General features: G+C 44.9%; 1 protein-coding gene across 3 annotated transcripts in view; it reads right to left on the minus strand.

Moving 5' to 3' along the window:
• NDUFAF2 (NADH:ubiquinone oxidoreductase complex assembly factor 2) overlaps positions 1-14,639 on the minus strand; it is a 121,251-nt gene that overhangs the window by 99,374 nt on the left and 7,238 nt on the right. The window lies entirely within an intron of this gene.

Raw genomic sequence — 14,639 nt, forward strand, 5'->3', positions numbered from 1 at the left:
TGTGTCTCATGGATTCATGTCTTTCTACATCTATGAAGGAATGTGCTCCTCAGAGCTCATGGGGGCATCACAACCATGGACCAGCCCTCAGAGGACAGTAAAACTTTCACACTCCTTATCTGTAAACTGCTCCAATATTTACGGCCACAGCTGTTTCTCCCCTTCCAATATTGATGGCTTTGCATCACGTCACTTGAGTTATTACTGCACCATTCTGTGTCCTGTTGCATTTTAATATGTAACACCAGAAATTGTGGACTAGGCCTGATGAAAAGACCTGAGTAGGCTGGAAAGCTGTTATTTGTTACCATCTTCACAGTTAGCCATTAAAGGGAATCTGTCACCCCATTTTTGGCCTATAAGATGCGGCCACAGCCATCAGTGGCTTATCTACACCATTCTGTAATTCTGTAGATAAGCCCCCGATGTAACCTGAAAGATTAGAAAAACGAGTTAGATTATACTCACCCGGGGATCTGGTCCGATGAGTGTCGCGGTCCGGTCCGGCGCCTCCCATCTTCTAGAGCTGACGTCCTTCTTCTTACTGCAGTACGCAGGCGCCAGACCTCTCTGACCTTTCCCGGCGCCTGCGCACTGCAGTACTTTACTCTGCCCTCAACAGGACAGAGAATTACGCCTGCGCAGGAGCCGAGGGAGAAGTAAGAAGGAGGACGTCATCTCTAGAAGATGGGAGGCGCCAGACCGGAACGCAACACCCACCGCCCCCGCCGAGTATAATATAACTCCTTTTTCTTATCTTTCAGGTTACATCGGGGGCTTATCTACAGCATTACAGAATGCTGTAGATAAGCCCCTGATGGCGGTGGCCGCAGCTTATAGGCTGAAAATGGGGTGACAGATTTTCTTTAAATGTATGAACGATCAAGGACTCTCATTCGATCTACTGGCTAAGGCTAGTTTCACACTAGCGTTTTGGAGCACAGCGACGGCCTGCGCACGGCCGCCGCTAAGCCCTGCCCCTGCCGCGCCCCGCCGGTAGCTCCGCCCACCGGCGCATGACGCTGCATGCGCCCCCTATCTTTATCACAGGGGGCGCAGGCCGTGCGCAGTATGCGTTTGGCGGCGCATGCGCCTTTTTGACGGTGCGCCGACGCAACCAAAATGCAGCAGGTTGCGTTTGGCGCAGGTCGGCGCACCGTCAAAAGGACGCATGCGCCGCCAAATGCATACTGCGCACGGCCTGCGCCCCCTGTGATAAAGATAGGGGACGCAGGGCACATGCAGCGTCATGCGCAGGTGGGCGGAGCTACCGGCGGGGGCGTGGCAGGGGCCGGGCTTAGCGGCGGCCGTGCGCAGGCCGTCGCTGCGCTCATAAACGCTAGTGTGAAACTAGCCTAACACGTTAAAAAAATACAATTTTAAGGGAGTGTCTCTCTCAGTAATATAGGCTTGATGTCAGCTGTGTGTATCCAGGGTGCTGAAGTTTTCTATAGCTAATGTATTACACCTTCTATCCTGTAATTTCTTCTGGATGTGCTTTGCTACTTTTCTATAAAAAATTATTTATTTGCCCTCCTTGAGCTAGTTTCTCCCCTGTGTCCATGCTGTGGAGATCTCTGTACAATCAATCCGATCTGCTATATCTAAGGACTCATTCAGATGTCTAGTTTTCACGTAATGTTCGCGTCATGTTTTTCTGTGACAGAACATGTCCCATTACAACCTATGGGTCTGTTTCTGAGTCCATGTTTTTTGTGGACCTTGTGACTGCAAAAAATTAAGTTAAAAAAAAGGAACAATGTCGGGTTTTGATCTGAACCATGGCCCAAAAATCACCCTTACAAGTCTACGAGACCATAGAAATCAGAGAGAGCACATGGATGCCGTCTATGTGCAGTCCGTTCTTAAAGTAATTGGTAGGAGAAGCATTGATTTTTTTTTTTGTTACTTTTAGGATATGAGAAAATCATAATTTTGAGTAAAATAACACTTTTTTAAGCCAAATCCCTGTACGCTAATGAACCAAGAATAGTCCCAAATTAGTAGCTCCTGCCCCGTGTCATAGGGGCCCATTCTAGCACCCTGCACCCCGCGCCGTTCCAGTCATCGCAGCAGGAACAACACTGGGCGGTCACGGCTGTACTCTAATCATGCCCATTGTTCAGTAGACTGACATCTTGCTCAGCATTCACCATCCCAGAGGGATGTCATCTGCGCTAATAATCATTACATGAGCACAATAAACAGTATTTAGTAATATGTGGAGAAAAGAGGATATTATCACTGCAGATATAGATAACGGGCACAACCCCAGCAACACCATTCATAACAGAAGGAGAGCAGGAAAGCAGAGTGATCATGGATTTACTGACAGCTGTAAGACAATGTCGCCCTCGTGTGGGGAGATCCATGTACTATTCTGCTTCCCACAACAATGGACGTGCCACTGTACAGCATATGACAGTAATTTTGTGCCCCATAATTATACATATACAGTATATATTCATTTTTCTTGTTTTAACCTCTTAACCCCCAAGGGTGGTTTCTACGTTCATGACTGGGCCAATTTTTACAATTCTGACCAAAAATTTTTTTGTTAGGAAATTATAAGGGTTAAAAGTTGACCAGCGACTTCTCATTTTTGCAACGCCATTTTATTTTTACGGACCACATCACATTTGAAGCCACTTTGAGGGGTCTATATGATAGAAAATACACAAGTGACACCATTCTAAAAACTGCACCCCTTAAGGTGCTCAAAACCACATTCAAGAAGTTTATTAACCCTTCAGGTGCGTCACAGGAATTTTTTGAATATTTAAAAAAAAAAATGAACATTTAACTTTTTTTCACAAAAAAATACTTCAGGTTCATCTTTTTTTTTATTTTACCAAGGTTAACAGGAGAAATTGGACTTCAAAAGTTATTGTGCAGTTTGTCCCGAGTACGCCGATACCTGATATGTGGGGGGGAACCACTCTTTCGGTGCATGGCAGACCTCAGAAGGGAAGGAGCGCCGTTTGACTTTTTCAATGCAAAATTGGCTGGAATTCAGATCGGACGCCATGTCACGTTTGGAGAGCCCCTGATGTACCTAAACAGTGGAAACCCCCCACAAGTGACCCCAAGGAACTTATCTAGATGTGTGGTGGGAACTTTGAACCCACAAGGGCTTCACAGAAGTTTATAACGTACAGCGGTACAATTAAAAAAACATTTTTTCCACAAAAATGATCTTTTCACCCCTAATTTTTATTTTCCCAAGGGTAACAGGACCCTAAAAGTTATTGTGCAATTTGTCCTGAGTACGCTGATACCCCACATGTGGGGGTAAACCACTATTTGGGCGCATGGCAGAGCTCAGAAGGGAAGCAGCGCCATTTGACTTTTTTGGCTGGAATTGAGATCGGACACCATGTCGCGATTGGAAAACCCCTGATGTACCAAAACAGTGGAAACCTCCCACAAGTGACCCCATTTTGGAAACTAGACCCCCCAAGGAACTTATCTAGATGTGTGGTGAGCACTTTGAACCCCCCAGTGCTTCACAGAAGTTTATAACGCCCAGGCATGAAAATAAAAAAAATCATATTTTTTCCACAAACATGATCATTTAGTCCCCAATTTTTTTATTTTTCCAAGGGTATCAGGAGAAATTGGACCCCAAAAGTTGTTGTCCAATTTGTCCTGACTACGCTGATACCCCATATGTGGGAGAAAACTACTGTATCAGCACACGTCGGGGCTCGGAAGGGAAGTAGTGACGTTTTGGAATGCTGACTTTGCTGGAATGGTCTGCGGGTGTCATGTTGCTTTTGGAGAGCCTCTGATGTACCTAAACTATTGAAACTCCCCACAAGTGACCCCATTTTGGAAACTAGATCCCCTGAGGAACTTATCTAGATGTGTGGTGAGCACTTTGAACCCCCAAGTGCTTCACAGAAGTTTATAACGCCCAGGCGTGAAAATAAAAAAATCATTTTTTTTTCCACAAAAATGATATTTTTGCCCTCGATTTTTTATTTTCCTAAGGGTAACAGGAGAAATTGGACCCCAAAAGTTGTTTTGCAATTTGTCCTGAGTAGGCTGATACTCCATATGTGGGGGTAAAACACTGTTTGGGCGCATGGCACAGCTTGGAAGGGAAGGAGCACCATTTGACTTTTTCAACGCAGAATTGGCTGGAATTGAGATCAGACGCCATGTTATGTTTGGAGAGCACCTGATGTGCCCAAACAGTGGAAACCCCCAATTCTAACTCCAACCCGAACCCCAACACATCCCTATCCCTAATAGGAAAATGGAAATAAATACTTTTTCTTTTAATTTTATTATTTTTCCCTAACTAAGGGGGTGATAACGGGGGGTTTGATTTACTATTTATGGCGGTTTTTATGTTTGGCGGCTGTCGCACGCTAAAAGACGCTTTATTGTAAAAATAGTTTTTGCATCACCACATATTGAGAGCTATAATTTTTCCGTATTTTGACCCACCGAGTCATGTGAAGTCTTATTTTTTGTGGGACGAGTTGACGTTTTTATTGGTATCATTTTCGGGCACGTGACATCTTTTGATCACTTTTTATTCCGATTTTTGGGACGCCGAATGAACAAAAACCAGCGTTTCATGAATTTCTTTTGGGGGGGTGCGTTTACACTGTTCCGCGTGCGATAAAATTGATAAAGCGATTTTATTCTTCGGGTCAGTACGGTTACAGCGATACCTCATTTAGGTCTTTTTTTATGTTTTGGCGCTTTTATGCAATGAAAACAATTTTATATAAAAAATAATTATTTTTGCATCGCTTTATTCTGCGAGCTATAACTTTTTTATTTTTTTCCAGATGACGCTGTATGGCGGCTCGTTTTTTGCGGGACAAGATGACGTTTTCAGCGGTACCATGGATATTTATATGCGTCTTTTTGATCGCGCGTTATTGCACTTTTTGTTCGGCGGTATGATAAAAATAAAAAACGAAGCAAAAAATAATTTATGTTTTAAGAGGTTCGCTAAAGGGGTTAACTAATGGGACAGTTTTATAGGGCAGGTCATTACGGACGCGGCGATACAAAATATGTGTACTTTTGTTTTTTTTTTTAATTTCCAAAAAATGAATTAGGGAATTTTTTTATTTTTTTTTATTTAGGGATTTTTTTAAAATTATTTTTACACTTTTTTTTTTTTTAAACTTTATTGCATTGTCCCAGGGGCGACATAACTGTCATGTGACAGATCGCTGATCTGTCACATCACAGATCACTGTGACAGATCAGCGATCTGTCACAGGCATTGCACAAGGCTTCCTCGTGCCTGTGCTTTGCAGGCACTGAGGAAGCCAGCTCCCTCCAGGCCCCCGAAGGTCCCCGTCGCCATCTGGGATTCGGGGACCTGCAGGGATGGGGACCCCGCAGCAGCACTGCACATTGCGCTGCTGTGAGGGGCTCAGGGAAGCATGGAGGGAGCCCCCTCCCTGCCGATGCTTCCCTTTAACCCCCGGTACACCGCGATCACCGGCGCTCACCATGTGGGCGCCGCTGATCGCTGTGACGTACTATCCCGTCCCTGGGAATTAAGTCCCAGGGCACATGGACGGGATAGTACGTCACATGGCAGAAAGGGGTTAAAGGGAATCTGTCCCCCTATTTTTTGCCTATCAGCTGCTGGCACTGACATCAGGGGCTTATCTATAGCATTCTGTAATGTGTAGATAAGCCCCCAATGTAACCTGAAAGATAAGAAAAATGAGTTATATTATACTCACCCTGGGGCGGTCCTGAACCAGTGTTGGTCCGATGGGTGTCACGATCCCTTCCGGCGCCTCCCATCTTCTAACGGTGATGTTCTCTTCTTTCCTTCCCATCGCGGCTCCTGCGCAGGCGCACTGCTCTGCCCTGTTGAGGGCTGAGAAGAGTCCTGCAGTGCGCAGGTGTCGGCAGAGGTCTGGCGCCTGCGCACTGCGGTATTCTGCTTTGCCCTCAACAGGGCAGAGCAGTGCGCCTGCGCAGGAGCCACGACAGGCAGCAAAGAAGAGGACGTCACCGTTAGAAGATGGGAGGCGCCGGACCGGACCGTGACACCCATCGGACCAAGACCGGACCCGGACCACCCCTGGTATAATCTAACTCATTTTTCTTATCTTTCAGGTTACATCGGGGGGGGGCTTATCTACAGCATTATAGAATGCTGTAGATAAGCCCCTGATGTCGGTGCCGGCAGCTGATAGGCGAAAAATGAGGTGACAGATTCCCTTTAAGCCCAAATGTTTCAAAGGTTAAAAATAACCTACGTAAAGCTTCCTCACTAGCAGCTGCTCCAGCACTGGCTGTACGCTGCTGTGTCTAGTGATTGTTAACAGGCAGTGATGTCACGGCCGATCACTGTCATCAGTGGCTTGTCCTATCTACAACGACAAAGTCACTGACCCAGTGATTGGCTGCAGCGGTAATGAAGTCATCACTGTAAAAGTAAAAAGCCACCACTTGATCAGGGGCCAGTAAGTAAACTTCTTAATTTTAAGCATTGAAGCCTACTGAAAACCTCCATACACCTTTTGGATGCTGTTTTCTGCCTATTGTACCACAGAAGTAATGCTTACTCGAGAGCATACAGAGTGAAATAAGTATTGAACACATAACCAATTTCCTAAGTGAATATATTTCTAAAGGTGCCTTTTGGCCTCCAAACATGGTGTGTACTATGGCATCCAAAGACTTCAAGTTTGTTCTCTTCTGACCTGACTATCTTCTCCCAGTATTTCACAGGCTTGTCTAAATGTTGTTGAACAAACTTTAAGGCTGTGTGCACACGTCCGGAATTCCCACGGATTTTATGCGTTTTTGCCGTGGCAAAAACGCTGCAAAAATGCATAAAATAAGCAAGCTATTGTATTCAATGGCATTCCGCACATGCTGTGCTAATGCTGCCTATTTTTCCGCGGCAAAATCGCATCGCAGAAAAATATGCAGCATGCTCATTCTTTGTGCGGAATCGCGGGAATTCCGCACACATAGGAATCCATTGTTCCGCTTACTTTCCGCATGTGGCCATGCCCACCATGCGCAAAATAAGCGGAAAATGTGCGGATGGTACCCACTGTCTGGAGGAGAGGAGACTGTCCTCCAGGCTCTGGGTACCATATCCCTGTAAAAGAATTAAAATAAAAAATTGTGATATTCTCACCTTCCGGCGTCCCACGCAGCGTTCCCAGGCCTCAGCGATGCTCCCGGCAACTCCCGTTCCCAGCGATACCTTGCGACCATGACCTTTGATGAAGTCGCATCACGAGACCACTACGTCATCAAAGGTCATTGTCGCAAGGCATCGCTGGGAACGGGACTGGCTGGGAGCATTGCGATGATCGGGGACACTGCGTGGGACGCTGGGAGGTGAGAAAAACACCATTTATTTTTTTTATTATTTTTAACTTTATATCTTTTTACTACTGATGCCGCATAGGCAGCCTCAATAGTAAAAAGTTGGTCACAGTAGTCAAACACTATGTTTGACGAGTGTGACCAACCTGTCAATCAGTTCTCCAAGCGATGCACAGATCCCTTGGAAAACGCTAGCATTCTGCAAGCTAATTACGCTTGCAAATGCTAGTTAAAACGCGGGAAATACGCGGGAATTACACATGTGGAATTCTAGCGTATTTCGCGCCACAAGAAGTTGCAGAATTCCTGCAACATGTGCACATGGCCGTGGAGGTTGCGTGGTGAGCGTGCATACAGGCCGTGGAGGTTGCGTGGTGAGCGTGCATACAGGCCGTGGAGGTTGCGTGGTGAGCGTGCATACAGGCCGTGGAGGTTGCGTGGTGAGCGTGCATACACGCCGTGGAGGTTGCGTGGTGAGCGTGCATACACGCCGTGGAGGTTGCGTGGTGAGCGTGCATACACGCCGTGGAGGTTGCGTGGTGAGCGTGCATACACGCCGTGGAGGTTGCGTGGTGAGCGCCGTGGAGGTTGCGTGCATTACTCATAGTAGTCTTTGGAACAATTGTACCTGCTGATTCCAGATCTTTCTCTAGCTCTCCACAGATGGTCTTTAGCTCTTACTCAACTCTTCTGATGATTCTTTTTACTCCTCCGACTGATTTCTTGCAAGGAGCACCTGGTCGTGGCCGGTTTAAAGTGAAATCATGTTCTTTCCACTTTGGGATTATAGCCCTCAGTAGTGCTCAGTAGAACTTTCAGTAGTTTAGATATTCTTCTGTAACTATTGCCAACAATAGGTGTTGAGACAGCTCACTAGTATTACCCATCATGAAACATGTCTTGTGTGGCACCTTGGTGATGAGACACCTATTTTTAGGCCATGAGTTGAACCAGCTGATATTTTTCACCAAGTGGCAGGATTGCTTTCTAATTACTGAAATCTCATCTCTCGAGATCTTGGTGCTGAGATCTCCATCTGCGCATGCGCCGCCCCGGTGGCCATTTTCCAGGAGTCCACCGCACAGGAAACCATGGAACTGCGGGGGCTCTGGCCGTTTACAAAATGTCGACAGAGCCCCGGCAGCACCGCCGGACACCCTCTGCAGCGTCGGACACCCTGGTAGCACCGCTGGGCACCCGCAGCACCGGTAAGGTATATATGAATTATAAGACGCACACCCATTTCCCCCCCAAATTTGGGGGAAAAAAGTGAGTCTTATAATCCGAAAAATACGGTACTTAGAGAACTGGTGAGGTGTTCAATACTTATTTCACCCGCTGTATGTCTCAGGTTTGCTGTACGGTCCAACACATCTGCTGGCGACATCAATTAAAAATATTGGCAGATGATGAGATGTGAGAAGTGATTTTAGAAAGTGGCATTTAAATCTTTGGTTCACATCTTGATACAGCCATTTCTGAAAACATTTTCATGCCATTCTCAGTTCTGTGGCTCTCATGTGGGGCCACCAGCATATCATTAGGCCACTGTCAGATCTTTGCACCACTTGTTATCACCTACTGGACCCCCACCACTCCTCCGTAGCCTGCATCTCTACCGCCGCCAGTCTGGTTGCCCCTTCCTCGAGACAGCAGGCTGAGTGCTACAGCGAATCTGTGGCTGTAGCGCTGCAACAGTCACATTCCGAGGCAGCAAAAATCACCGCGCTACGGACAAGAGACCAGGGATCCATTTTTATTTTCAGATCTCAGCGCTGAAATCTCATCTCCCGAGTTCTTGGTGCCAAGACGTCCATCCGCGCATGTGCCGCCCTGGCGGCCATTTTCCTGGAGTGCCCCACATAGGAAACCATGGAACTGAAGGGGCTCTGGCCTTTCACAAAATGTTGGCAGAGTCCCCACGGCACCAGAGACACCCGCAGCGCCAGACACCCCCCACAGCAGCAGCACCAGACACCCCCCACTGCAGCAGCAGCAGCACCAGACACCCCCCGCAGCGGCGCGCCGCACATCGGAGCACCCCCTCATCCCAGCCTGCAGCATCACCCCACTCCTGCCTCCTCCAGCAGAGAACCTGCTTCACCGCAGCCACCGCCCCCGGTAAGCAATAAGACGCATGAATTATAAGAATCACCACCATTTTATATATAAATAAAAAAATCCTATTTTTCTCCTCAAAATTTGGGTTGCGTCTTATAATCCGGAGTGTCTTATAATCCAAAAAATATTGCACGAGTTTCACTTTTTGCATTGAAGAACTGAAATAAGTTCACTTTTTGACGATATTCTTATTTTTTGTGAGAAGCACCTGTATGATGCACATTTACGTCCTATGCCGGCTCTCTGACGCTGATGCACGCTCGCAAGCTGAGATGTTAACCTGTCGAATGTCGCTATCAACATGTAACAGCAGCTTTTAAAGCGCTCCCCTGCTGATGTGGGTCATTGGATACGCCTCTTTTCCCCATATTAAAAATTAAGGAAATTTTTTTAAAAAATACACATATTTGGTATCACTGCATTTGTAAAAGTCAGTTCTATCAAAAATATCAAATAAATTAATCTAATCAGTAAATGAGTAATGATGGGGGAAAAAAAAAAAAAAAAGTGTCAGAATTGCGGGTTTTCATCTGCCACAAGGAAAAAAAAAAAAAATTTAATACGAGGCGATCAAAACATTATATCGACTAAAACATCGGCCAGGGGTGCGAAAAAACCATGTCCCCACAGATCCATATCCCAAAAATTGAAAAGGTTACGACTTTCAGAAAATGGCACCACAGGTAAAATTTGTGGGTATTTTTTTTTTTTTTTTTTTTTTACAAATTTCCCCCCAAAAATTTCACCACTTAACCCCTTCACCCCCAGGGCCATGACCGGGCCAATTTTTACAATTCTGACCACTGTACCTTTATGAGGTCATAACTCTGGAACGCTTCCATGGATCCCGGTGATTCTGACATTGTTTTCTCGTGACATATTGTACTTCATGTTAGTGGTAAAATTTCATTCAAATAACTTGCGTTTATTTGTGAGAAAAACGGAAATTTGGCGAAAATTTTGAAAATTTCGTGATTTTCCAACTTTGAATTTTTATGCCCTTAAATCACAGAGATACGGCACACAAAAAACTTGATAACTAACATTTCCCACATGTTTACTTTACATCAGCACAATTTTGGAACCAAAATTTTTTTTTGTTAGGAAGTTATAAGGGTTAAAAGTTGACCAGCGATTTCTCATTTTTACAACACCATTTTATTTTTAGGACCACATCACATTTGAAGCCACTTTGAGGGGTCTATATGATAGAAAATACCCAAAAGTGACACCATTGTAAAAACTGCACCCCTTAAGGTGCTCAAAATCACATTCAAGAAGTTTATTAACCCTTTAGGTGCGTCACAGGAATTTTTTTGAATATTTAAAAAAAAATGAACATCTAACTTTTTTTCATAAAAAAAATACTTCAGGTTCAATTTTTTTTATTTTACCAAGGGTAACAGGAGAAATTGAACTGCAAAAGTTATTGTGCAATTTGTCCTGAGTACACAGATACCTGATATGTGGGGGGGAACGACTGTTTCGGCGCTTGGCAGAGCTCAGAATGGAAGGAGCGCCGTTTGACTTTTTCTATGCAAAATTGGCTGGAATTCAGATTGGACGCCATGTCACGTTTGGAGAGTCCCTGATGTACCTAAACAGTGGAAACCCCCTACAAGTGACCCCATTTTGGAAACTAGACCCCCCAAGGAACTTATATAGATATGTGGTGAGAACTTTGAACCCACAAGGGCTTTACAGAAGTTTATAACGTACAGCGGTACAATTAAAAAATCATATTTTTTCCACAAAAATGATCTTTTCACCCCAATTTTTATTTTCCCAAGGGTAACAGGACCCTAAAAGTTATTGTGCAATTTGTCCTGAGTACGCTGATACCCCACATGTGGGGGTAAACCACTATTTGGGCGCATGGCAGAGCTCGGAAGGGAAGCAGCGCCATTTGACGTTTTGGGCTGGAATTGAGATCGGACACCATGTCGCGTTTGGAAAACTCCTGATGTACCAAAACAGTGGAACCCCCCCACAAATGACACCATTTTGGAAACTAGACCCCCTAAGGAACTTATCTAGATGTGTGGTGAGCACTTTGACCCCCCCAGTGCTTCACAGAAGTTTATAACACCCGGGCGTGAAAATAAAAAATTTGTATTTTTTCCACAAACATGATCTTTTAATCACCATTTTTTTATTTTCCCAAGGGTACCAGGAGAAATTGGACCCCAAAAGTTGTTGTCCAATTTGTCCTGAGTATGCTGATACCCCATATGTGGGAGAAAACTACTGTATGGGCACACGTCGGGGCTCGGAAGGGAAGTAGTGACGTTTTGGAATGCAGACTTTGATGGAATGGTCTGCGGGTGTCATGTTGCCTTTGGAGAGCCCCTAATGTACCTAAACAGTGGAAACCCCCCACAAATGACCCCATTTTGAAAACTAGACCCACTAAGGAACGTATCTAGATGTGAGGTGAGCACTTTGAACCCCCAAGGGCTTCACAGAAGTTTATAATGCCAGGGCATGAAAATAAAAAAATTGTATTTTTTCCACAAACATGATCAATTAGTCCCCAATTTTTTCATTTTCCCAAGGGTAACAGGAGAAATTGGACCCCAAAAGTTGTTGTCCAATTTGTCCTGAGTACGCCGACACCCCATATGTGGGAGAAAACTACTGTATGGACACACGTCGGGGCTCGGAAGGGAAGCAGTGACGTTTTGGAATGCAGACTTTGATGGAATGGTCTGCGGGTGTCATGTGCATTTGGAGAGCCCCTGATGTACCTAAACTATTGAAACTCCCCACAAGTGACCCCATTTTGGACACTAGACCCCCCACGGAACTTATCTAGATGTGTGGAGAGCACTTTGAACCCCCAAGTGCTTCACAGAAGTTTATAACACTCGGACGTGAAAATAAAAAAATCATTTTTTTCCACAAAAATGATATTTTTGCCCCCAATTTTTTATTTTCCTAAGGGTAACAGGAGAAATTGGACCCCAAAAATTGTTTTGCAATTTGTCCTGAGTAGGCTGATACCCTACATGTGGGGGTAAAACACTGTTTGGGCGCATAGCAGAGCTTGGAAGGGAAGGAGCACCATTTGACTTTTTCAACTCAGAATTGGCTGGAATTGAGATCAGACGCCATGTTGCATTTGGAGAGCCCCTGATGTGCCCAAACAGTGGAAACCCCCAATTCTAACTCCAACCCGAACCCCAACACGCCCCTAACCCTAGCCCTAACCCTACCCCAACACACCCCTAGCCCTAACCCTAATGGAAAAATGGAAATAAATACATTTTTTTAATTTTATTATTTTTCCCTAACTAAGGGGGTGATAACGGGGGGTTTGATTTACTATTTATGGCGGTTTTTATGTTTGGCGGCTGTCGCACGCTAAAAGACGCTTTTTATTGTAAAAATAGTTTTTGCATCACCACATATTGAGAGCTATAATTTTTCCGTATTTTGACCCACCGAGTCATGTGAGGTCTTATTTTTTGCGGGACAAGTTGACGTTTTTATTGGTACCATTTTCGGGCACGTGAAATTTTTTGATCGCTTTTTATTCCGATTTTTGGGACGCAGAATGAACAAAAACCAGCATTTCATGAATTTCTTTTGGGGGAGTGCGTTTACACCGTTCCGCGTGCGGTAAAATTGATAAAGCGGTTTTATTCTTCGGGTCAGTACGGTAACAGCGATACCTCATTTAGGTCGTTTTTTATGTTTTTGTCGGTTTTATGCAATGAAAACTATTTTATATAAAAAATAATTATTTTTGCATCGCTTTATTCAGCGAGCTATAACTTTTTTATTTTTTTGCTGATGATGCTGTGTGGCGGCTCGTTTTTTGCGGGACAAGATGATGTTTTCAGCGGTACCATGGCTATTTATATGCGTCTTTTTGATCGCGCGTTATTACACTTTGTCGGTATGATAATAAATCATTATTGTTTGCTTCATTTTTTATTTTTATTTTTTAAGGGGTTCGCTAAAGGGGTTAACTAATGGGACAGTTTTATAGGGCGGGTCGTTACGGACGCGGCGATATTTAATATGTGTACTTTTATTGTTTTTTTTTTTATTATTTCCAAAAAATGGATTTATTGGGGGAATATTTTTTTTTTTTTTCTAATTTATTTGGCGATTTTTTTTTAATTATTTTTACACTTTTTTTTATTTTTTTTTTTTTACTTTATTAAATAGTCCCAGGTGGGACATCACTGTCCTGTGACAGATCGCTGATCTGTCACATCACAGATCACTGTGACAGATCAGCGATCTGACACAGGCACTGGAGAAGGCTTCCTCATGCCTGCGCTTTGCAGGCACTGAGGAAGCCAGCTTCCGCAGGCCCCCGAAGGCCCCCGTCGCCATCTTGGATTCGGGGGCCTGGAGGAAGGGAGTCCCCCGCAGCAGCACTGCACATTGCGCTGCCGTGGGGGGCTCAGGGAAGCACGGAGGGAGCCTCCTCCCTGCCGATGCTTCCCTTTAACCCCCGGTACACCGCGATCGTGTTTGATCGCGGTGTGCAAGGGATTAACGTGTCGGGGGCGGTCCGTGACCGCCCCTGACACATTGTGCCGGGTGTCAGCTGTGATAATCAGCTGACACCCGGCCGCGATTAGCGGCGCTCACCACGTGGGCGCCGCTGATCGCGCCGACGTACTATCCCGTCCCCGGTCATACGGGCCCGGGTACCGTGGACGGGATAGTACGTCAGATGGCAGGAAGGGGTTAAATTAACCAAAAACTATGCATGTCTTGTATCTCTGTAATCGCACTGACCTGGAGGATAAAATTGATATGTCAGTTTTACCATAAACTGAACGCTGTTAAAAAAAAAAAAAAAAACACCCACACAATTGCAGATTTCCCCTTTTTTTTTTTGCTATTTCACCAGACTTTGATTTTTTTTCTCGCTTTTTAGTACATCACATGCTGAAATGGATGGGGTCATTCAATAGTACAACTTGTCCTGTAAAAGACAAGCTCTCAAACGGCTAGATCTACAGAAAAGAAAGAAAAGTTATGGCTCGTAAAAGAAGAGGAGGAAGAAACGAAATTACAAAAATGAAAAATTGCCCCGTCCTCAACAGGTTTAAGTTGCAGTCAACCACAACATTGGTCCAAATATTTTACAAGCCATAAAAATGTTGTACCTCATTACATGGCTCCTTGGTAGGTCACCATGCAGGCTCTGGCTCAGAGAT

This window comes from Dendrobates tinctorius, unplaced genomic scaffold (assembly GCF_039654945.1).
Source record: "Dendrobates tinctorius isolate UK_male_01 unplaced genomic scaffold, ASM3965494v1 ptg000083l, whole genome shotgun sequence".
NCBI lineage: Eukaryota > Metazoa > Chordata > Amphibia > Anura > Dendrobatidae > Dendrobates > Dendrobates tinctorius.